A 22,902-nucleotide genomic window follows, 5' to 3' on the forward strand; every position below is an offset into this window, starting at 1 on the left:
GCCACTCAAAGGAGAGCCACCGAGCCAATTGCTAGGCATGTCGGAGAGGTTGTGCAAGCTACCCAGTTGACCACAAACACATACTGAGTCCAGCCGACACCACAGGAAACAGAGATGAGCCAGACCAGCTGAGCCCTATCTAAATGGCAAAAGTATAAGTAAATAAATTGGTGTTGTTGAAGCCATTATGTCTTGCATACCACATGGTATGAGAAAACTGATACAATCTGTACACCACACATTTCCCTCTGGTATCCTCCATTTTCAAGACAGAAACTTTTTTTTTTTTTAATTTCTTCCCCTGTGTCATTTGCTCATGAGAGCAATCTTAGTTCCCAAGTAATGTCTGCTGCTGACCTTAATCAGAGGCATTAGAGAAGTAACAATCATCCTACTTGCTAAAATTAAAGTTTTAGCTACAGTACATCATTCTGCAGGAGCAGAAAAAAATCTTCCAATAGCAAGAGCTTTGATGGCCACATCTGTCTGCCCTGAATAGTATCAGAACAGGGTGAGGTATATGCGCTGCGGTCTCAGTAACACAGTAACTCCGCAACGGGTTGTGAGTTCAGGAAATCACTGCAGTACTAAAGGCTTGGGTATTTGCCCTCCAGAGTCACTTTCATAGCTGCTTCCTTGGTCCTCCAAACATCGCCATTAGGAAAAGAGAAGATAAAAACCCCATCTCTAAATAAAGCATCCAAGCTCCAGAGAGAAGGGAAGGTGAGTCAGCTGCAAAAAAGGCATGGCAAACAAAAATCACAATATTATTGATCGGCACTATTTTCCAGTGTGGCAGATATCTCCATTATTCACCTGCTTCGAGAACATAACCAGAAGATTTCCTCAGGAACACGCAGGATTACTTTATACTAAACCTGAGTGGAGAAGTTACCAGGGGGGAAAAGTGCTATTTTTTAAAAGTGTTTGAAATGTTCCTTTTTTCTGTTTCTCATCTCCTGTCCTCCTTCCTCCCCAAGTGTCGTTCGGTGGGGCAAAGACTGTTTCTGAAGCAGAATTTCCTTTCTGATTAAATCTTATTCTGTTCTCATGCAGCTCCGTTGCTCAGCTCTGATAAGCCTCAGGTCAGTTCTATCTGAGCTTACAATCCAATATGAACTTTCAGTGATCACGGAAATACAGATATTTCTTATTTTCAGTGATATCAGATTAAGCTGTTATTCCTAAGCAGCCAAGGTGGAGGAATTAAAATCACATCATGAAATGCAGAAATTATTTATTCACTCGAACTCTATCTCATCGATGTTCTAGATACAAGTACATCAAAATGTTGTTTATAATCAAGGAAAATTACCCCCAAAATACATTGTGGTGCACGTGATTTTTTATGTGCTCCTGATGTCTGTCTTTAAGAAAAGATTGGTTTTATTTCAAAAGATTTGCCTGCTTGCTGTGAAGATCTACGCCAGTTGGAAGCCTCAACTTTAAGTTGATGGTTCTTAAGAAGAGTGTTTCCATGGCTCTAAGTCAAAAGATTCAACCTTTTTTTTTTTTTTTTTTAGTCTCAACAATGCAACACATACAAGGAAGCTAAACTAAATTCCATCTTTCTCATTAGGTATTATTATTGGGCATTATCTGTATGTAACCAGAGTCATGCTAAAGGAAAAAGTCAAAACTGAGATAAATCCAAGTCTGAGGAGACAAAAGGGCAAAAATGTAGGGGCAATAGACTAACCAGTTGGAAGGAAAAAACAAAAAACAAAACCAGAGGAGCCAGAGTCTTATGTCACTGTAATCGTGGTTAAGCCTAACTATTTGACTCTTGAAGAGAGGTTGGGAATGGCAGTAGAGACTCAAGGCTAGCATACTCCTACAGCTGCCACTGAAAATAAGCATTTATTATGAGGAAACCACTCATCAGAAAAGACAGGCTTCTTTCCCCTGCTCTAAGCCCCAGTGCCCTTCTGGGTCCTGGTTCCTGTAAGGAGTCATGATGGCTTCCTTTCCTTTCTCTTCTTATCACCTGATCTCCTACAACTCTTTCCTAGATGTTTACACTAAACCTAGTCAAAGGCTGTTTAACTGCAACAATTCAGAAGGTGACTGATATCTGCAAGATGCCTAGAAACAAATAACATTCCACTGAATCATAATACTAGTAAAAGCTAACTTTTTTCTTTTTTCTTGAGCACTTGCTATGTACCAATGGTACAAAAAGTTCGATCACTGAATTCTTACGACAGTCCTATGAGGAAACTCATAGACATTGGTTATATTTGTGTGTTAATACACCCTCTCCTCTGGGGAACTGCTTCTCCCATTCTCTAATCATGTGATAGTGGGAGGACTGACACTCCTAGAACCCCACATGACCACAGTCATAAAAGGACAGGGGAACCAAGTCTAAACAACCAAAGCACCCCATTCACCAGACCACATGGTTAATTCAGGGTGAGAATATGACCAAAGTAGAACCAATGAAGACATTTTACCCAGATTTTTTTTTAATGTGTGAATTGTTAAAATATCAAGTTGGAGAACTTGATACATTTACTTGACGTAAATTAGGGACTATAACACCTTTTTCTCTGCTGTGTAGATAAATCTTGTTTGGGAAAAATAAAAGGTTGAGGTTAAAAGAAAAAGCAAATCAAAAGAGGTTGAGGCTAAAAGAAAAAGCAAATCAAAAGAGAGTGACAAGATCATACCTTAACTAACCACTCCTGGAAAGTACAGCTAGATAGATACAGAGACAGAGACAGAAACACATGAGATATAGATATAGATGATAGAGATAGAGATAGAGATGATGATAGAGATAGAGATATTGATAGAGATAGAGATAGAGACAGAGATAGAGATTGATAAGCTACTGCATTCCCTTTATTACTTCAACAACCATAGTTTGGATTACTGACATAACCAGAGCCTTGACTTACCAAGACAAGTGCTATTTTTATCCTCTTTTCAAAGATGGGAAAACTGAAACATAAGAGAGATTACATAACTTGCCCAAGGTCACAATAATACAAACCACAGAACCTGGATTCAAACCAAACTCAGCAGGACTCCAGTCAGGGCTCTTCATTACTTCAGAGTATAATCTTTAAGGAAAGCCATCATGCCAGACAGCTTCAGAATGCAGGGAGGAACAAACTTGCTCTTAAAGAAATAGTTTTGCAGGAAACATAGATTGGGACATAAAGAGGAACAATATAAAACACATTGAGCGGGGCGCCTGGGTGGCGCAGTCGGTTAAGCGTCCGACTTCAGCTAGGTCGCGATCTCGCGGTCCGTGAGTTCGAGCCCCGCGTCGGGCTCTGGGCTGATGGCTCAGAGCCTGGAGCCTGTTTCCGATTCTGTGTCTCCCCCTCTCCCTGCCCCTCCCCCGTTCATGCCCTGTCTCTCTCTGTCCCAAAAATAAATAAACGTTGAAAAAAAATTTAAAAAAAATTTTGGACAGATCTTTAAAAAAATAAAAAAATAAAACACATTGAGCTATTATTATGTACAGCACTCTTCAGTAATAATACTGCCCATTTGTAGTACCTGATTTGAACTTCCCAACAACTCTGTGAAGTGGATGGCACAGAGATTTTTGTTATACATTTTACAGATTAAAAAAAAAAAATGTCTAAGAAAAAGTTCTCCCCAGGTGATCTAACTATGTGATGAGCAATGAGATACAGCCAGGATCGGACACTGTGTCTTCTCATTGCAAGTACAGGGCCTTTCTCTACCACACTATTTACTTCCCTGGCTTACTTTAACCAGAAGTGTTGTTGTGGAGCTCAGAAAAAAGTAGTTGGTATTTAGAGAGCAAGGTTAGAATCTCCCTCTCAACACTGAACTACTTGGGAAATCTCTGATCAAAATCTCTAACCAAAACTTTTAACAATGGGAAATTATTTTTTCATCCAAAGTAATTCTTAGATTCTTAACTCTTATTTGAGTACTCAATTAAGACAGATAAGTGGTCCTCACCAATACTTTCTTCCAATTCTTTCATACTTTTAAAAATTTGATCTGAATCCATCTGGAGCATACTTTCATGTAAGATGTTAGATGAGACAAACTTTTTCCCTTCCATATAATTGATCAATTCACCACCTTCATTTATAGATTAATCCAGTCTTCTCCCTCTGTATACTCATATATATACCCTTAGTTTGTTTGTTTTTCCCCCAGCTATTATTTCTATAATCTTAATGTGGGAAAAGCTTTATAAAGATAAAAACAAACAAACAAACAAAACAAGGGAAAAAAGATGGAGAGTTTTGCATCTGTGCAAATAAATACACATACATCAATTGATAGATTTAAAAAAGAAAAGGTTTAAGTCAAAAGACAGACTGTGATACATGGCCAAGAATCTTAATTCACAGGATTGTCATAAATACAGAAAGATAGATATCCAAGTAGGAAAAAAAAAGACAAAGATTAGGAATAGTCAATTTGCAGGAAAAAAAAATTACCAATTAGAATTAAGTATGACAATATGGGGAAATAGGCATTCTTTTCTACTACTAAAGACTGTAATAATTGACATGTTTCTGGAAGTATCTATCTAAGGCACTAAAGTGCCCCATACTCTCTAGTCTAGTAATTCTACTTCTAGGAATCTTTCTAAAGAAATAACTAAGGTTGTGGGCAAGGCTGTTTCATACAGTGATGCCCATTATCGTGTTTATATTAGCCAATAAGCAGCCTCAAAGTTAAATGATAGCTGGACAAGCATAGAATATATGAAAACTTACCATTCTTTCATCCAAACCAAAGTTCTTGAAGCACCTACTTTGTGTCAGGCACTGTGCTGGGCCCTGAGAATACCCAACCTGTACCCTTACGAGGCTTAAAGTCTAGTGGGAGAGACAAAACAATAAAAAAAGCACACAGGAATAAAAAACTACAACTATGATCAGTGCCCAGGAGGAGACCACTAAGCAAAGGAAACATCCAGTGGGGGATAAAAAAGTCAGCAGATCAAAAATGGTTCCCAAAGGCAAGGAGATTCAGAGTAGAGTTCTGAAGAAGAAAGGCGTTCTTTGGGTAAAAGAAGGACAGTTCAGGCAAAGAAAACAGCACACACAAAGTTATCCTTCACATGAAGAAAGTATATGGATGTAAAAAAAAAAAAAAAAGAATATCTATGAAAGAATATGCATTTTATCCTTTTTTTTAATCTACACACACACAAATACACACACACACACACACACACACACACACACACACAAACTACAAGGACTATCAAATTATTAATAGTAGTTATCTCTGGTTGGGTGATGTTGGTCCCTATCAACACTGCCTCCTTTTGTCCCCATTTTCTCTTTCATTTCTTTGTGTATTAATTTTGTAAATACAAAAAAAAAAAAGTATGAAATAGGACAGAAAGCTGTATGGTTGCTTCCAATACTACGCTATTTCCATGTGTACAGTGTTGTGTTATCCAAGCCAATCCTATCTCCAGCCAGGTCTTAAGTTGCCCTTTTAAGTAGAGAAAAAGTTAAGAGAAGGTATAAACTCCAGAGTAAGCTGTGTTTCCTTACTTGCATATCTTTAGTTACAAATGACTATTTACCTGTCAGTTGGGTTGAGAACACCCATAGGTTTTCCTTTGAAGTGAACCTCTTGGATTTAAAGAGATTTTTTTTAAGCTGTTGAAGGTTTGCTTGATCTAAAGTCTCAGAGACGTTTGAAGTTGTGACTTAATGGAAGATTATTTTTATTCATAGTGATCAAGCAGTTAATGAGATAAAGTAGTGAGGAGACAAGCTTAATAGAATATGTGGTTGCACCGCATGTTAATCTTTATAAAGGCAGAATGAAAATAACAGGAAACCAGGAAGAAACTGGGACAGATGGCTGAACAGCTCAAAGATAGGAAAAACAACTCTTCCCTGCACAGAGCTTTCAAAAGCAAAACCTGACTCATGTTGAGTTCAATAGATAAAAAGGTGATGGAGAATAGGAAGATGGGAAGCCAGGACTAAAATTTTTCTGGTGGCTGTTCTCTTGAGACCTTCCTCTAACCCTTTCTCAATCCCTTCCCCAACCCTTCACCAAAGGCCAAAATGCACCTGGAGCAGCTACAAGTTTTCAATATGGGAGGAACATAAACAGTTAATAAAGTCACCATCTGCCTCAATCGTCCATTATGCACCATTTTAACCCCCATAAGTTATAACAAGATGAGGGGCATTTTCAGCCTGAGCAGACTCAGCAGCAATAAAGGGAGGCCACTAGGGAAGCAGATGGCAAAAGAGGGGAAGAGAATGGCACTTCCATTTACTCTCCATGTTGTTTCAGTATCATTATTTTTATTTATTTAGCTATTTTTTTTAAAGTAGGCTCCACATCTAGCATGGAGCCCAACACGGGACTTGAACTTATGACCCTGAGATCAAGACCTGCGCTGAAATCAAGAATCAGATCCTTAACGGACTGAGCCACCCAGGCACACTCATTGAGTATCATTGTTTGTTGTTGTTGTTGTTGTTCTTTGGTTGTTTTTTGGGCCAAAGGAAAAAAATTCTGGCTACCTAATTATCCACTTAAGTCAGAAAACTGATAAAGCCTGATTAACCCCAGAGCAGAAAAGAAAATTCCTCATTAAAAGGTATTCCTTTTAGGGGCATCTAGGTTGTTTAGTCGGTTAAGTGTCTGACTTGATTTCAGCTCAGGTCCTGATTTCATGGCTTCGTGGGATTGGGCTCCATGCTAACAGCTGGGAGCATGCCTGCCTGGGATCCCTCTCTCTCTACCCCTCCCCTATGCTCTCTGTCTCTGTCTCTCAAAATAAATAAATATTTGAAAAAAAAAAAACTAAAAGGTACTCTTTTTAACCCACTAACATGGAGGTAGAGCCAAATATGAATACCTTTTAGTATTTAAAGTGGCTAGTGGAATCCATTTTGGAAAACTGGCAAAGCTACATTTCCCAGTGGGTCTTCTGAAGGCCATCTGCATCTTAACCCTTTTAGGATGCTTTCTTAAAGTGCAGATTCTCAGGCCCACCCCAACTATTGATTCGTTTGCACCCAGGTATCTGCACTTTTCAAACATTTTATACATACTTACATTCTGTACCTTATATCCAATGTCTAAAGTCCTTGAGAGTCTATATTTCTGCTAGGTCTTATTACAAATGGATTTGGGAACTGGAGTTAATGTTAGACGGGGCTTTATTTCTAGAATCCACAGACCCTTGGGCAGAGGGCACATAACTACAAGGAAACATCCTTTGGCTTCTGCCCTTGGTGCTTCAGTTCCACAATCTCAGGAGCTTAGAGTTAATTTCACAGCTGGGGTCTTTGTAAACCACTAGGAGGGTTAGGCTCCTTGTCCCTTCCCTTGGTCAATGGTAGATTTGTCTTTTGGTCTGACTTTTTAATGAGGAAAAATGCCCTTTGTGAGAAGTGGATATACAGGAGGTCGCGGGTCTGATTCTACACCTTGGGTGAGCCACAGACATTGTCTTCTGTCTGCTTCTAGCCTAAAACATTCTACTATATATTATTGTCCCTCAAGGCAGCTGTGTCTTTAGCACCCAATTACCTCTCTGAGTCACTTCTTCCTCTTCCAGTTTCTGGCCCTAGAAATTTTCATTTCTTGATCACAAGCTCAGTTATGCATTTATAATGACGTTGGATATACTTTATCCAACATTTCTAGGAGTTGTGTAGCGGGAGGGTTTTTCGGGCTCTGTTGCCTTATGTATTGCTGGAAATAGAAGTTCTGGAAACTGCATTCTTAGCAAGCACCACAAATGACTCTTATCTACACACTAAAATTTGAGGATATTGTAATCTCAGCAAGTAATGAGACTTTATAGTTGTATAACAGCAGTTTATAAAATGTTTTCATATTTATTTATTTATTTCATTTCATCCTTGCAACAACCTTGCAAAATAAGCGGGACTGGTATTTTTATTCTCAGCTTCCTGATGATAAAGCCTAATCAGGCTAAGTTTCTTGCCCAAAGATATAAAAGTAGTTAAAGAGCAAAAATGAGGACTAGACCCCAGATATTCTACTTGACCTATTACATCATGCTACATTGTTGCCAAGGTGATAATTTAAAGAGATCATTATCTATCACATGATGCAAACAATATCTTTCCACATCAATTAGAAGGCAGAAGGGTCAAATATTCTTTGGAGTCTCTCAGTCTGTGTTTTCCTTCTCTGTGTATGTCAAACACTGCAGATCTACTCTATGGTTAACAGACGCCAATTAAAAACATATGGCACCTGGAATAGGGGCGCCTGGGTGGCTCAGTCAGTTGAGCATCCAACTCTTGATTTTGGCTCAGGTGATGATCCCAGGGTCATGGACTCAAACCCCATGTCAGGCTCCACACTAAATCTGAAGCTTGCTTAAGATTCTCTCTCTCTCTTCCTCTGCCCCTCTTTCCTGCTCACACTCTCTCTCCCTCTCTCCCTCTAAACTAAAAATAAAAACTTGGGGTGCCTGGGTGGCTCAGTTGGTTGGGTGTCCCACTTCAGCTCAGGTCATGATCTCACAGCTGGTGGGTTTGTGTCCCGCGTCAGGCTCTGTGCTGACAGCTCAGAGCCTGGAGCCGGGTTTGGATTCTGTGTCCCCCTCTCTCTCTGCTCCTCCCCTGCTCACACTTTGTGTGTGTCTCTCTCTCAAAAATAAATGAACATTAAAAAATAAAATAATAAAAATAAAAACTTAAAATAAAAATGTAATTTCTTTTAAAAAACATATGGTACCTGAAACTAATATAACATTGTATGTCAATTATATGCCAAGAATAAATTTTAAAAATAAATTAAAAACAAATATAAAATGTATGGCAATAACTTTTTTTAATGTGTACTTACTTTTGAGAGAGAGAGCAGGCACAAGCAAGTGAGGGAGAGAGGGGCAGAGAGACAGGGGGCAGAGGATCTGAAGCAGGCTCTGCACTGACAACAGAGAGCCCAACGCGGGGCTGGAATTCACAAACCGTGAGATCATAACCTGAGCTAAAGCTGGATGCTTAACTGACTGAGCCACCCAGGCACCCTTAGCAATTACTTTTTAAATGATCTCTATAGTAGATTTACATTACTTATTAAGAGCACCCATTAATTTTTTTTTCAATATATGAAATTTATTGTCAAATTGGTTTCCATACAACACCTAGTGCTCATCCCAAAAGGAGAGCACCCATTAATTTTAATAATCATCCTTCAACTTTGTAAGAAACTTATGTTGCTGGGTCAATGCATGGTCCCTACAAGGGCTCTTCTGCAGCAGGAAACTCTCCTATCTTTTACTGGCTCCTGAGGAGATGAAGACCCTGGTTGAAACATTTATCCTATTCCCTACACTCCAGATCATAGGGATTATTTGAATATTAGGATCAATTTTCAGGCCATCTGAGAGTCAGTGGGCAGCCAACCATCTTCAGGGCTCGTGGTCCATGCAGTTGTGGGCTCACAAGGAGACCTCAGTCACATCACTGTTTCTGGGTCATTTCTCTCACAACCACATTAATTCCACAAACAATTGAGCACCTACAATGTGCCTGAAAACAAACTAGACACTGTTTCATAGCCAGCCTGTATTGTAATATTCCATGGGGAAATTTTACTATGGAATTAACACTGCAATTCAAGATTGCTTCAAAGGGCCTTTTAAGCAAACAATCATCCAACTAAAATATTTTTCGGCTCTGTCCAGTGTTAACAGTCTTCCCTTTCTACTTGGAGTTATCCTCCTTTCCTCCTATCTTTAGGGCTTACAGAGAATAAATGTCTTCCCTATAGAAGACATGCCAAGAATTTTTTCAGAAGCACAAATTGCCATGAAAACTTAAAAGAATTTGTTTAAAGGGAAGTTAATTAATTTTATTTTAGAGTTGTTGTTCAAATGTCTTTGAAATTGCTGCCTTTTTCCCTTTAGGGCCAAGCTGATTTCCTTTAGTCCCTTCAGCACATGGTAATTTACATGATGAGAAAATATTTTATCTGCATTAATATTCTAGAACATGACTAGTCTATATAGTCAGAAAGACAATTGGGTTAGCCAGTAAGCCTAAGTATCTATTAGTGAGAGGGTAAGAGAACCCACAAGTGTACATCTATTCAACAGAAAACTCAAGTACCATCTAAAAAAATGAGGTGAACTTATATTGACTATACCAACATGGAAAGCTCAAGTTATATCGTTAAGTGAGAAAAATTAAATTAGAAAACAAGCCATAAGGTTTCATCCCATCCATATAAATGTTAGAAAGAGGTCAATATTGAGAAAGGAAAAGGAAAATCAAGAAGGCAAGAAGCTCTCATTTTTAAAAAATTCAAGAATACATTACTGAAGGAGAAATATGTGAAGGCATTCAGGCATAATATTTTTAACAATTATAACTAAGCCATCAAATACTCCCTACGTGATTATCATTGTGATTGTCTTCTAAAATTATCAGATAAGGAGACAATTCCACACTTCTCCTTGTAAAAATGCTTTGGTTGTCTTTTTTCACATATGGAAATCAAAGAATAATTTTAGTAATTGTTAACGTGTGTTGAGCTCTTACAAGGATCCAGTCACAGTGGTAGTTGTAAAAGTGTTAGCCAAAAAGGAAAAGAAAAAGAAGAGCACTAAAGTCCAATATCTATAGGTCATAGCTGCTCCAGAATTTCTATACAGGCAGAGACTAAAGGAAGCAATCTGAAAGAAGGTTGGGCTTGAGCTCTACTTTCAGAGAATTTATAAATTGAGAAAATTCCAATGGACCATATTTTAAAAATGGTAAGAGGGTGAATAACTAATTGAATGGGGGTAGACCAACCCCCTTGGTGCTTCCGGATGTCCTGTGATAGGAAAATTCCCAATGGAAAAGAAACTACCTCTGGGTCTGGCTCTGAGAGAGAAAACTGGATTTTATCTGGTAGAAAATTCTAGAAACCTCAGAAGGTTTCAAAATGTGTATGGAAGCATTTCTAGTGGCATAACATCTATAATGCCATGGATATAGCAACAACCTGATTCCTTCCTTTCAAAAGTATATATAAATCGTATCTAATTACACATGACCAACAGCTTAATTGTCCTTTACTCCAGTTCTTCTCAACCTGTCTGTGGTAAAGGACAAGTCTGGTTTTATTTCTTTGTTTATTAACTGCCATTCCATTAGAGGTTGATGATGATAAGTAGCTTGAACTATACGTGATTCATCATGTGAGTGTGACAACACCTGGATAGATGAGACCCTGATTAACAAAAAGAATCCACTGACCACTTGATTGGATGTCAGGGCAGTGACAAATTGCTGTAAAAATTTCTAAATGCTAATTCCCAATTTCTATTCTTTTCTTGACCTAGACCAGTAACAAACAGTACTGGTCTACATACTACAACTTAAGTAACACTAGTAAAAAGCATATAGATCCTATCTCAGTCAGTAGTACAAAACAGCTTCAAATCAGGGACTGGTCAAAAAAGAGACTTTTTAAAAATGTTTAATGTTTTTATTTATATTTGAGAGAGAGAGAGCTAACAGGGGAGGGACAGGGAGAGCAGGAGAGAGAGAACCCCGCACTGTCAGCACAGAGCCCAATGAGGGGCTTGAACCCATGAACCGTGAGATTGTGACCTAAGCTGAAATCAAGTTGGACACTTAACTGACTGAGCCACCCAGGCGCCCCCCCAAATAGATGTATTTAAACAAAAGACATAAACAATTTATGCACAGAAGATAAAACATAGACAATCGAGGCAAAAATGTCCTATTGCTCCTCTTTTACACTTTTTGCCTAGTTTAATTGACAAGCATCTTGACACAGCAAAGCAATCTATTTCAAAAACTGCTACCGTTTGCAACTACTTATCTTTGTGAGTTATAATTTTCTCAATATTGTGCAATCAAAATAAGATAAATTAGACACTGAGACTGGAAAAATAATACTGGCCAATACTGCTGCAAAGACACTCTATGGAAAAATTTAAATTCCACCATAAAACACATGACCCCAGTAGAGATTTACAATATACAGTAGACGTGAAACAGCTTGCAGAAATTAGTTGGATTAACCTTTCAGGGGATTGTGAGTTATTTAAACCACAAATCTCATTCTTTACATTATATCAAGGAACATGCTGATTTACATTTTGAGAAATGCTGGAGAAGACCCTTCGTAAGGTACCTTGTCATTTCTAATGCCACAAACTTCCTGAATCCCTATATTGCTAATGCAGGTAACTTAACATTTCATTACCCATTCCATCCCTCCCCAACATGCATACGTTTTAAATGCATCCAAAATTTTTATTTTCTGTCTGGGAATGAAAGAAATCTAAGGCCTTGCATTTCCAGTATTGACAATCAGAGCTTTGATTTGGAGCCCAATTTACCAGTTCCAAGACAACTAGCTATCGTGCCTACGAGTACAACACATACAAACTGTTTTGAGATATGGATGCTGGAGAGTTGACTAGAATCACACATTAGCTGAGGGACTCAGTCTTCTAGCTGATGACCCAGGGAATAGAATTCAGATCTGTACTTTAGCCAAAGTAAATTTTAGTGCATTAATGGGCTCATACAATCACCTGAGGATACTGAAAGCAAAACTGTTAAATGTATCATTGCCAGATTTCTGTGAAACAATGGTGAACTCCCTTCTGCCCAAAGACCTATGTAACAACACTAAAGCTCAAAGCAAATTGGGTGAAGCTTATCCATTTGATCCTGTCAAACAGGGTTTCTCAACTTGAGAGCCCCAACCATTTCATGGGAAGTCCCTTGTTAAAAATGCAGCATCCTTTGGATTGTGGTGATAATAGGACAACTGCATGAATAACTGAAAAATCATTGAAATGTACACTTTCACTGCATTAATTGAGTAGTATATAAATTGTACTTCAATAAGTAGGTTAAAATGAAAAAAAATTGAAAATTCAGCTCCTGGGTCCCATCCCTAGAGATTCAAAAGCACTAAATGTGTGACAGTGTTTAGGAATTCACAGTTTTTTGCAAAGAACCTGGTAATCCTTCTGAGAATCAATGTTTAGGCTACATGTTCTGAATTATACCTTGGAGTTAAGCAGGACCGTCAGAAAGCAACATTTGTCCGGATTACACATGAACTTATTTGAGTAGCTGTCATCAAGGAATGCCACCAGAAGGGAATGCTATTCATTTGCTTTAGGATGTTACGGTATCATTCAATACACTTCATAAGGAGGAAGAGGAATTACCATTTGGTCACAGCTCTCAGTGAGCACTCAACTGATAACAATAAGACAGGCAGTAAAAACAAACAAACAAAAACATAATACCTTTAGGTTAGTAATTTTTAAAACATAAAAACAATAGGGGCACCTTGCTTGGGTGGCTCAGTCAGTTAAGCGTGTGACTTCAGTTCAGGTCATGATATACAGTTTGTGAGTTCAAGGCCCATGTTGGGCTCTGTGCTGACAGCTTAGAGTATGGAGCCTGCTTCAGATTCTGTATCTTCCTCTCTCTCTGCCCCTCCCTTGTTCTCTCTCTCTCTCTCTCAAAAATAACATTAAAAAATTAAAAAAATAGAAGATAAATATAATTTCCTTATGAAAATATATAACTTATGACTAAATATGACTAAAAAAGGCATCAAGAGGTGCCTGGATGGCTCAGTTGGTTGAGCATCCAACTCCTGATTTTGGCTCAGGTCATGATCCCAGTGCTTAAGATTCTCTCTCTCTCTCTCTCTCTCTCTCTCTCTCTCTCTCTCCCTCTGCCCCTCTCCCCCACTCATCCACTCTCTCTCTCTCTCTAGAATAAAAAAAAATTTTTTTAATTAAAAAAAATAAGGGTGCCTGGGTAGCTCAGTCAGTTAAGCTTCCAACTTTGGCTCAGGACATGACCTCACAGTTTGTGAGTTCAAGCCTCACATCAGGCTCTCTGCTGTCAGGATAGAGTCCACTTCAGATCCTTTGTCCCCCTCTCTTTCTACCCCTGCCCCTGCCTCAAAAATTAAAAAAAAAATTAATAAAATAAAATAAATAAAAATAAAGGGTTTGCAAACTAAATCCAATAACATCAGTTCCCTACTTCACATCATACAAAAATAGTAATTCAAAAATAGATCACAGACCTACATATAAATCTTAAAATTATGAAGCTTCTAGAAGAAACCAGGAGAAAATCTTTACAACCTCAAGGTGGACAGAAATGTTTAGATAATAGAACATATAAGACACCAGTCGTTAGAAGAAAAAAACATAATAAATTGGATGTCAGAATTAAACAATTCTGCTTTTTGAAGACATTTTTAAAAACAAAAAAGCAAGTCACAGGCTGGGAGAGAATATTTCCCAAACATATACCAGATAAAGGACGTGTAGCCAGAATATACATAAAGAACACCACAACTCAAGCATAAGAAAATAATCCAATTTTTAAAATAGGCCAAAACTTTGTGCATACACTTCATGAAGAAGTACAAATAGCTGAGAAGCAGAGGAAAGATGGAACACATCATTAGTCATCAGGAAAATGCAAATTAAAACCATAATGAGTTATCACTATACACAGAGTAGAATGGTTAAAATTTCAAAGATGATCATACCAAGTAGAGCCAAGGATGTGGAGCAAATGCAACTCCACATGGATTGCAGATGGGAACAGAAAACAGGACATCCAGTTTAGAAAACAGCTTGGCAGTTTTTTCTTTAATTACACATTCACCTATAATATGACACAGCCATTCTATTCCTACGTGTTCACTCAAGAAAAATAAAAACATATCCATACAAAGATCTACACATGGATATTCCTAAGTAGAAAGAGAAAGGAGAGGAGGAAGAGGAGGAGGAGGAGGAGGAGGAGGAGGAGGAGGAGGGGAAGGGGAAGTGGAAGGAAAAGAAGAAATGAGAATCAGAGTATAGTCGGGAGACAGGTATGAAAAACCTTACAAGGTTTTCATACATAAAATTCAGACTTTTTCCTGAGGACAACATCTTGGGGCTGTGAAGAGTTTTATGCAGGGGGAACCACTAGATTTGTGTTGTGGCAAGTTCACTCTGGCTGCCGAGGATTGGCAAGAGTAAGCAAGGCCACAAACTCTGTCCAAACTGAATACACTCTTCAAACATCTTAAAGGTAGCTACTACCAGAACAATAACAAGCGCAAATCAACAAGTTTAATTAGCAAAAATCATATTCTGCCTTTTGTGAAAAAAGGAAGTTATGCAAATAGGAAACATGATAACAGTTTGTGAAATAAGGATTTAAAGGATCTAGTGAATGATGTATTTATTAGGAGCCCATAGTGGGCGATAGCTAGTAGAAAGCTATTAGGAGATTATAAATTGAAAAAAAAAAAAAAAGATAAAAGAAAAAAAGAAAATCTTGTGGCCTCTCTGATAGCATGCTAGATTATTTTGTCCTGTTTTGAACACCATAGCTGTTTTAAGAGGTGACATTAGCCATTAGCACCAAGAGAGCTGGGAGTGGAGGGTCAGACAGCCATAAATTTTTTGATTTCCCATTGAGAGGCAAAATCTGTTCCTTTTCCTTGCATCTGAGTGGGCTCTAAGACTTCTTTGATCGATAGAACATAACTGACTCTAACAGTTGTTAGGCTCAGACTTTAAGGCACCTGGCAGCCTCTACTTCTTCCGTCTTTGTGAACTGAACTACCATGTAACATGTCCATCTTGCCCTGAGGCCACCATGCTGTGAGGAAGCCCAAGCTAGACAAGGGAATGGCTTTCTGGAGAAAAAGAAGCCCAGCCAATCTCAAGCCATTTCAGGCCCCAGACATTCAAATCACCTGAGACCAGAGTCAGACATGTGGGTGGTGAAAGCATTTTGGACAGCCAGCCCAAGTCAAGCCAACCCCACTTACAATTTGATTGCAACCACTTGAGAGACTCAAGCAAGAACTAGCTGATTGAGATATGATAATGATATAATCATCATTTCATATATTATTATATCGTATATAAGTATTAATGTAATAGAAAGTGGTTTTATTCATTCAGTGTGTTACACAATAAAGAACTACATGGTACAAGAATGAAAACAGCATCATTGTGATATCAGAAACAATGTCTCTGGACATGTTCAAATGGGCACATGTGATGTCCGGTCAGGCTGGGTGTTGAAAATGAGCCTAAAGTAAGGTAAAAAACTAGAAGTATGGCCAGGTTGCTGCGATCCTACTGTGTGATTCAGAAAGGTAACAACTGACTTTATAGGCATGTGTCTGAACTAAAGGTAGCCTAGCTATGCTCTTTTCTATTCCTAAAATACTAACTCGGGAGGCAATCAAAATCATAGTCCTGACTCCACTTTACACTATGCTTATACAAAACTAATTCCTTAGAAATTTTACACGTATTCTATTTGTAGGATGTTCATCGCACAAACGCTACTAGAAACGTCTTCCGGTATTTAAAAACAAAAACAACTTTGTGGAAACGCTTTCGGACTGAAAAGGATCATCCTCCACTGCCATGTCTGCCACCTGCATTTGATAATCTCTTTCCTACACTTGATAATCCAGACTCTGCATTAATTTTACAGTATTTTTTGTACCACATAAAACTCTAAAAGGTCTTATCATTGTTTTACTGATGAAGAAACTGAGGCACAGAAAGGTTAAGTACATTGCCCAAATACACAGCCAATAAATCCTACACTCTTACCCAGCTGGCCAGTTGTTCAGGTAGACTGAGGAATCCTTCACACAGAAAGCAGTGACTTCCTTTTAACTGAGAAGTTCCTTGGAAGCTCCAGCCAGACCTATTCCTTTGTTTCCAGGAATGCCCTTATTTAACTATCGAAGGGGATGTCAATTTGTTGTGTTACAGAAAAGAAAACAAACTGAGGATAAAGTACCTCTCTATGGAGAGATGCAATTATTTGGGGACTCCTGGGTAAACTTTAAGACAAAAAATACTTACAACTTCCCACATCTTCTTTCCCCAAAAACAGGTTACTTCACCAATCAGACAAATACGATATAGCACAGGGCCACCTCAGTGAAATCTAGAAAGTAAATTGTATTGGCCCAAGGAAAACAAAGAATTATTAAAGTTAATCATTATTGTTCCTGTCCATTAAACAAACAAACAATAACAACAGTAAAAACTTTAAGAAAGAACCTGCCCTAGAAATCAGATAAACAAAATACACTGCTGCTATATTCTGGAGTCACTTTACCAAATAAGGCAGCCTCTGCATATCTAATCAGAAAGATATAAAAATTCATTCACTTGGGTCTCCAGTTTAGGTTTACCAGCAATGTACTGATATTAAAAAGTACTAAGAGAACAATAAATTGGAATACTTAATGTATTTACAAACCATCTCTGGATCTTTCTTGATTTGTGAGGGCACAGTGGGCAGGGGTAACGTTGGGTGGTTGGATACAGTTATTTGTGAGGATGATTTCTGCAGAGGCGTGGACCAAATGACCCTTCAAGGTGGTTTGGTGTCTTTCGAGTACACAAGCTGTGTTTATATCCAATCCCAGATCAGACAAGCTTCACTAACCACAGAAGTTTGGGACAAAAGCCAGTTGCAACCCACATATCCCTGCGGTCCTCCTGCCTTCTGGCAAACTCCAGGACCAGATTGGAAAATCTGTGCCCAGTTTGGGGGCCAAGTTTGGTATGATCTGGGGATGATTTATATGGCTTTGGTTGGAGTCCACATGATATGTGCTACTTTGGCCAAGTTGAGCTTTAGAGTTTCTGACTCATTTGAAATAAAACGTATCAGGTGGAGACAGATGGGCTCCCCAACAGGGATCAGAGGGGTCTCCTCCAAATCCTGTGGGACACCAAGACAACCGAATTTCCCACCTCCCTACTCAAAGGTCCAAAACAACATGCAATACAGGTGGCATCAGGGTGAAGGACTTGGATGTACAAGTGTTTCCCAGGATTCGCCAAAAATAGAAATAAATCGCTTTTAATTTCTGAAGGGAAAAAGGCTGGATTGATTTTACAGACTCTCCTCTAAACAGCAATTTACATGCTGAAACTGTAAAGCTGAGGGTAAAATATCCCTTCCTGGTGATTTGAAATCCGTTGATTAATTCCAAGTTGATGACCTTGTTCCCCTACAACAATAGAACTTTAATTCATCTCACTCAGGCTGCCTCTAACTAGTTTTCAACAATCACAAAACAACCAGCAAGTAGTGGCTGTTGGTGGATAGAATCCCTATTAATAAATACAAATTAAATGAAGCATATCAAAAGAACCTGATCCTACTACCAGACCAAATGGGATTTTCTTTGAATTTAAGAGCAAAATACTTCCCCATAGGAAGAATCTCAGATACTGTAAGGCAACTCTGTCCAGTAAAAACAAAACGCAAGCCACAAATTCAAGCTACTAAGTTATTTTTAAAATTTATACTAGTCACATTGAAAAAAAAAAAAAAAGAACAGGTGAGGGGCGCCTGTGTTATGCCCAGAATTCGTGATCCCCAAATACCGCCAGGGAGCCGAGTCCGATGTAAAAGCAAAAGAGCCTTTATTCGAGCTAGCTCGAGCTCAATCCCCTACCTGCACCGACGCAGCGGTGAGATACCGGAGAGAGAGAGAGCGAGTTTCAAAAGCACAAAGGTTTTATTAGGGCCTAGGGGCAGTTGGTGAGGTAATGGCTGTGGCCTCAGCCGATTGGCTGGGGAAGGGTCGTGGCCTCGGCCGATTTGCTGGGGAATGGTCGGAGTCCTGTTACGCAGGTCGCTGGGCGTGTTTTGATCAGGAAGTTTGAACGGGTGAGCGGGAGGTTACTCAAGGGGAGGAGGCGCGGTCTGAGGTTTCTGCGATTTTCCCGGAAAAGGGGTCATGTCGGGGACATAGTCACTCAAGGTGGAGGACACAGAACAAGATGGAGTCGGCTGGCGTAGGCCCGCCCTTTCACCTGGGTGGCTCAGTCGGTGAAGGATCTGACTTAGGCTCAGGTCATGATCTCACCGTTTGCGGGTCCGAGCCCCACATTGGGCTCTGTGCTAACAGCTCAGAGCCTGGAGCCTGCTTCAGATTCTGTGTCTCCCTCTCTCTCTCTCTCTGCTCCTCCTCTGCTTGCACTCTGTCTGTCTCTCTCTCTCTCTAAAAAATAAATAAACATTAAAAAAAAAATTAGTGAGTACAGAGTACTTGGAATTACATCTGGCATGTCATACTAATCAACAAGTCAGAAGAGGCTGATTAGAAATACCTTAAGGCAAGGACTATTCCTTATTCATCACTGTAAGTTCCAGGACCTAGAACAGCTCTGGTACCTGGAAGGTGGTCAATGAACATTCTCCTTTAAGTTGTAAAGGGTGGTAGGGGGCGCCTGGGTGGCTCAGTGGGTCAAGCACCTGACTTTGACTCAGGTCATGAGCTCACAGTTCTTGAGTTCGAGCCCTGCATCGGGCTCTCTGCTGTCAGCACAGACAGAGCATGCTTCAGATCCTCTGTCTCCCTCTCTCTCTGCCTTCCCACCCTCTCAAAAATAAATAAACATTAAAAAATAATAATAAAAAGAGTGTGATGTGCTGCCCAGATCCAACTTTCAGAAATAAAAGGAATTTTGCCCCGGCTACTGGGAGTGCTGCCAGCAAATAGCCCTCAACTATCATCTCCCTTTGGGGACTGCTCAGACTAAAAACCAAAGGCTGGCTAAAAAGCAAGCACCTTTTCCAAGGTTGTTTGTTTATATGACAGGGCAGGCTTCCTCCTTAGGAAAGACAGCACCAAAAAGCCATTCTTGCTCCAGAGGCGCTCTTTCTTATGTATGTATCCTTGGGCATGCATTGTGGATCTCCCCCTACCCCATCCCACTTCTTTCCCCTTCATTCCACAGGTGTTGACCCCCAAAGCATCCCTAACAAGCATCCTCCCTGTTAATACACAAGCCACAGAACACAAGTGGTGATAACAAGAAACAAGAGCTGTCTGTTAACAGAAGAACTAAGACAATGAATAAATAACATTTACCAGTGTTTTCCTAACAATTTCTACTAACCAAGTCACTTGACATGTTGCCTGTATAGGGCACACCATGGATTATAACTCGGAGTCTTCCCACCAGCAGCTCATTTTTTCCAAGACACATAACCAGGCAATGACAGAAGAAACGAGAATAGCTGCAAGCACTGAGACTCTTTCGAGAAAGCCTCTTTCTTCTTTAGGTTATCCAAGACCCACACGCTACAACCAGACGCATTCATGCCGGAGTGAGCCCAAACCACAGAGTTCTCTCGCATCTCGGACTTTCAAATTCTTAAATTTGCCCTTTACTTAAAAAAGTCAATGATTTCACCAAGAAAGTTTGATTAGTTTCTTTTACTTTCTGTAATGAAGTGCCATCCTTTTTACACTTGAAAGGATCTTTGTAATAATGCAACATTGATCTTTTGAATACAGATGAGCTAACCTAGATAATAGGATTTAGAATGAGAAAGACCAGACTGGTTATGATATTTAAGGCTCCAGTGCCATCAAGAGGAATTGTGGCATAAAACATGCTTCCAGAGACACTGATGCCGCATTAATAAATGTAGGATCATGTTTCCTCTTGCACATAGTTTTTATTTTGTTCAACATCTTGAGAGAAGTCAATATGCTGTGTCCCGGGATGTCAATCACCCAGTGCAAAAAAAAAAGGGGGGGGGGAGGGTGGAGATTTAGCTCTGAGATCTGTCTTCTCAAGTCTGCCGCTTTAAGCCACAAAGGTCGAGAACTGGGATTCAAACCTGATACCAGAAAGCAGTTCTGATAAAACTTTAGGGGAAAATGGGAAATCACGGATTCAAAAATTATTTTGCCCCAGACTCAGCTGAAGAACAGAAAAGGGGAGATGGAATGCTTTTGCTTTGGAGAATGAAATATCGTCTAGGAAGTAGGCTGCTATTTTTCCATCTCTACATCTAAGAGAAAGAGAAAAGAGAGCCATTTTGGTGATCTCATCCTCCAGGAAAGTCTGAGCAGAGAGACTTCCTAGGCACAGCCTCACACACAGTGGGTGGCTTGTTCTCCGTTACAGCCTATGTCAACATCTCCTGTGTATGGAGCAACGTTAGATTTAATGTCAGAACAGAATGAAAAAGGACTATCACAAAAGACCCAATCCAGTGACAAGTACAAAGGGACCCTACAGCCACCTGGGTGACTCAGTCAGTTAAGCGTCCAACTTCAGCTCAGGTCATGATCTCGCAGTTCACTAGTTCAAGCCCTACACTGGGCTCTGTGCTGACAGCTCAGAGCCTAGGGCCTATTTCGGATTCTCTGTGTCCCTCTCTCTCTCTCTGCCCCTCCCCTGCTTGTGCTATGTCTCTCTGAAAAATAAACATTAAAAAAATAGGATCCTACCAAAGGATGCCATTCATCTCTCTACTTATGGTACGTTTGAAATTATCCATTTAATTTTTTTAAATAAAAATTAGTAAAATTAAACTTTTTAAGTAAAAATTAATAAAATTAAACTTAATAAAAATTAAGTTGATTTTACTTATTTTGAGAGAGTGCAAGCACAAGCATGAGTTGGGGAGGGGCAAAGAGAAAGGGAGAGAGAGAATTCCAAGCAGGCTCCACACTGCGAGCGCAGAGACTGATGCAGGGCACCAACTCATGAATTGTAAGATCATAACCTGAGCTGAAATCAAGAGTCGGATGCTTAACCAACTGAGCCACCCAAGCACTCCTGAAATCATCCATTTTTTAAAAAAATTAAGTGCAAATCTAGTGTGGGGAGCTGTAACTAAGTCACAAACAAAATCAAGTGTTAAGTCTGTGACACTAATTATAATATTTAGAGATGAGAGAGCTCAGTATGGGCTAAATTGATCAAAGAAGCCCTTGGGACTTGAATAATATAATAGCTAATAATTATTGATCTCTTACTCTGTAACAGGTGGTACAAGAAGCACTTCATATGGACTATCTCATTTAATCTTCATCAGGACTGTATAAGGGAGTTATGCTTGCTTTACTGATGAGAAAAATTGACGCCCAAAGTTAAATAACTCCCTCAAGAGTTTACAATTATTATTAGAACTCAGTTTATCAGATCCCAGAGCCTGAACCCCTCAGCAACTAAATCACATCAACTCTGAAAAGAGTAAGACTACAGGGGCATGGGACCAAGAATGAAGACCAAGGTATCCTAAGAGGCCCAGAGGGCAAGCCAAATTGAAAGATATAGGTTGGCATTGTGTGGGGAGACAAGCAACATAGAATCAAGTTTGGGGACAGAGTAGGATGCCAGACTTTGGAATCACAAATAAAGCCACAGGAATTGGGATAACAGACAGGAGACCAAGAGCAGGGATGCACTTACTGGAATGCTTTACGAGATAGGGACTTGGTTACCAGGTAAGATGGTAAGAGCACAGTACTAGATGCAAAATATGACTTCCCGGAAGAGCAACAGCAGGGCTGATTGATGCCCTTGTGATACCCCACTTGGAAACACAATTGGTCCCAGGGTTTGGCCTTGGGCTCCCCTACGTAGGAATTCAATAACCTCAACTATAATGGTCAGTGCTATAGCCTCCAAAACATGTACCATGACATTCTGGCCCCATGAAATATTAAAAGGAAGAAGAAGAAAAGAAAGGAGGGAGGGAGGGAGGGAAGAAAGAAAGGAGGAAGTGTTTTAAATTCCTTGGGTCCAAACAGTGTGAGAAACCCTACATGCAATAGCATCTTTTGAAGGATTTATAATGCATACTAGCATATAAAACTCCATTTAAACAAGCAACCGTTTTCTTAACTTATTTAGCCACTGACCCTCAGAGGGTACACTCTAGGAGGGAATAGTTTAAAGAAATTCAGGGGCAGAGAACCACACCCACACAGGCCTTCTCAGGAGAAGGAAGCATATTACACAAAGTGAGGACGGCCTGAGAAAAAAGGCATGAAAAGGGGCAAACGTTAACTAGAAATTATGGCCGGGAAGGGTCAGAGATTCAGTTTGAAAAAAATTAGGGACAG

The 22,902-nt window shown here is 39.5% G+C and overlaps 1 long non-coding RNA gene across 1 annotated transcript in view; it reads right to left on the reverse strand.

Annotated features, from left to right (window-relative positions):
* Window positions 1-18,535, reverse strand: part of LOC109503252 — an 87,495-nt gene extending 68,960 nt beyond the window's left edge. Inside the window, exons 1-2 of the long non-coding RNA XR_002744981.2 lie at window positions 18,484-18,535; window positions 16,871-16,955 (exon numbers count right to left, since the gene is read on the reverse strand). This is a non-coding gene — a long non-coding RNA (uncharacterized LOC109503252). The remainder of the gene's footprint in view (window positions 1-16,870; window positions 16,956-18,483) is intronic.
* Window positions 18,536-22,902: the final 4,367 nt, after the last annotated feature.

The sequence above is a fragment of the Felis catus genome, chromosome A1 (genome assembly GCF_018350175.1).
Source record: "Felis catus isolate Fca126 chromosome A1, F.catus_Fca126_mat1.0, whole genome shotgun sequence".
Taxonomy (NCBI): Eukaryota; Metazoa; Chordata; class Mammalia; order Carnivora; family Felidae; genus Felis; species Felis catus.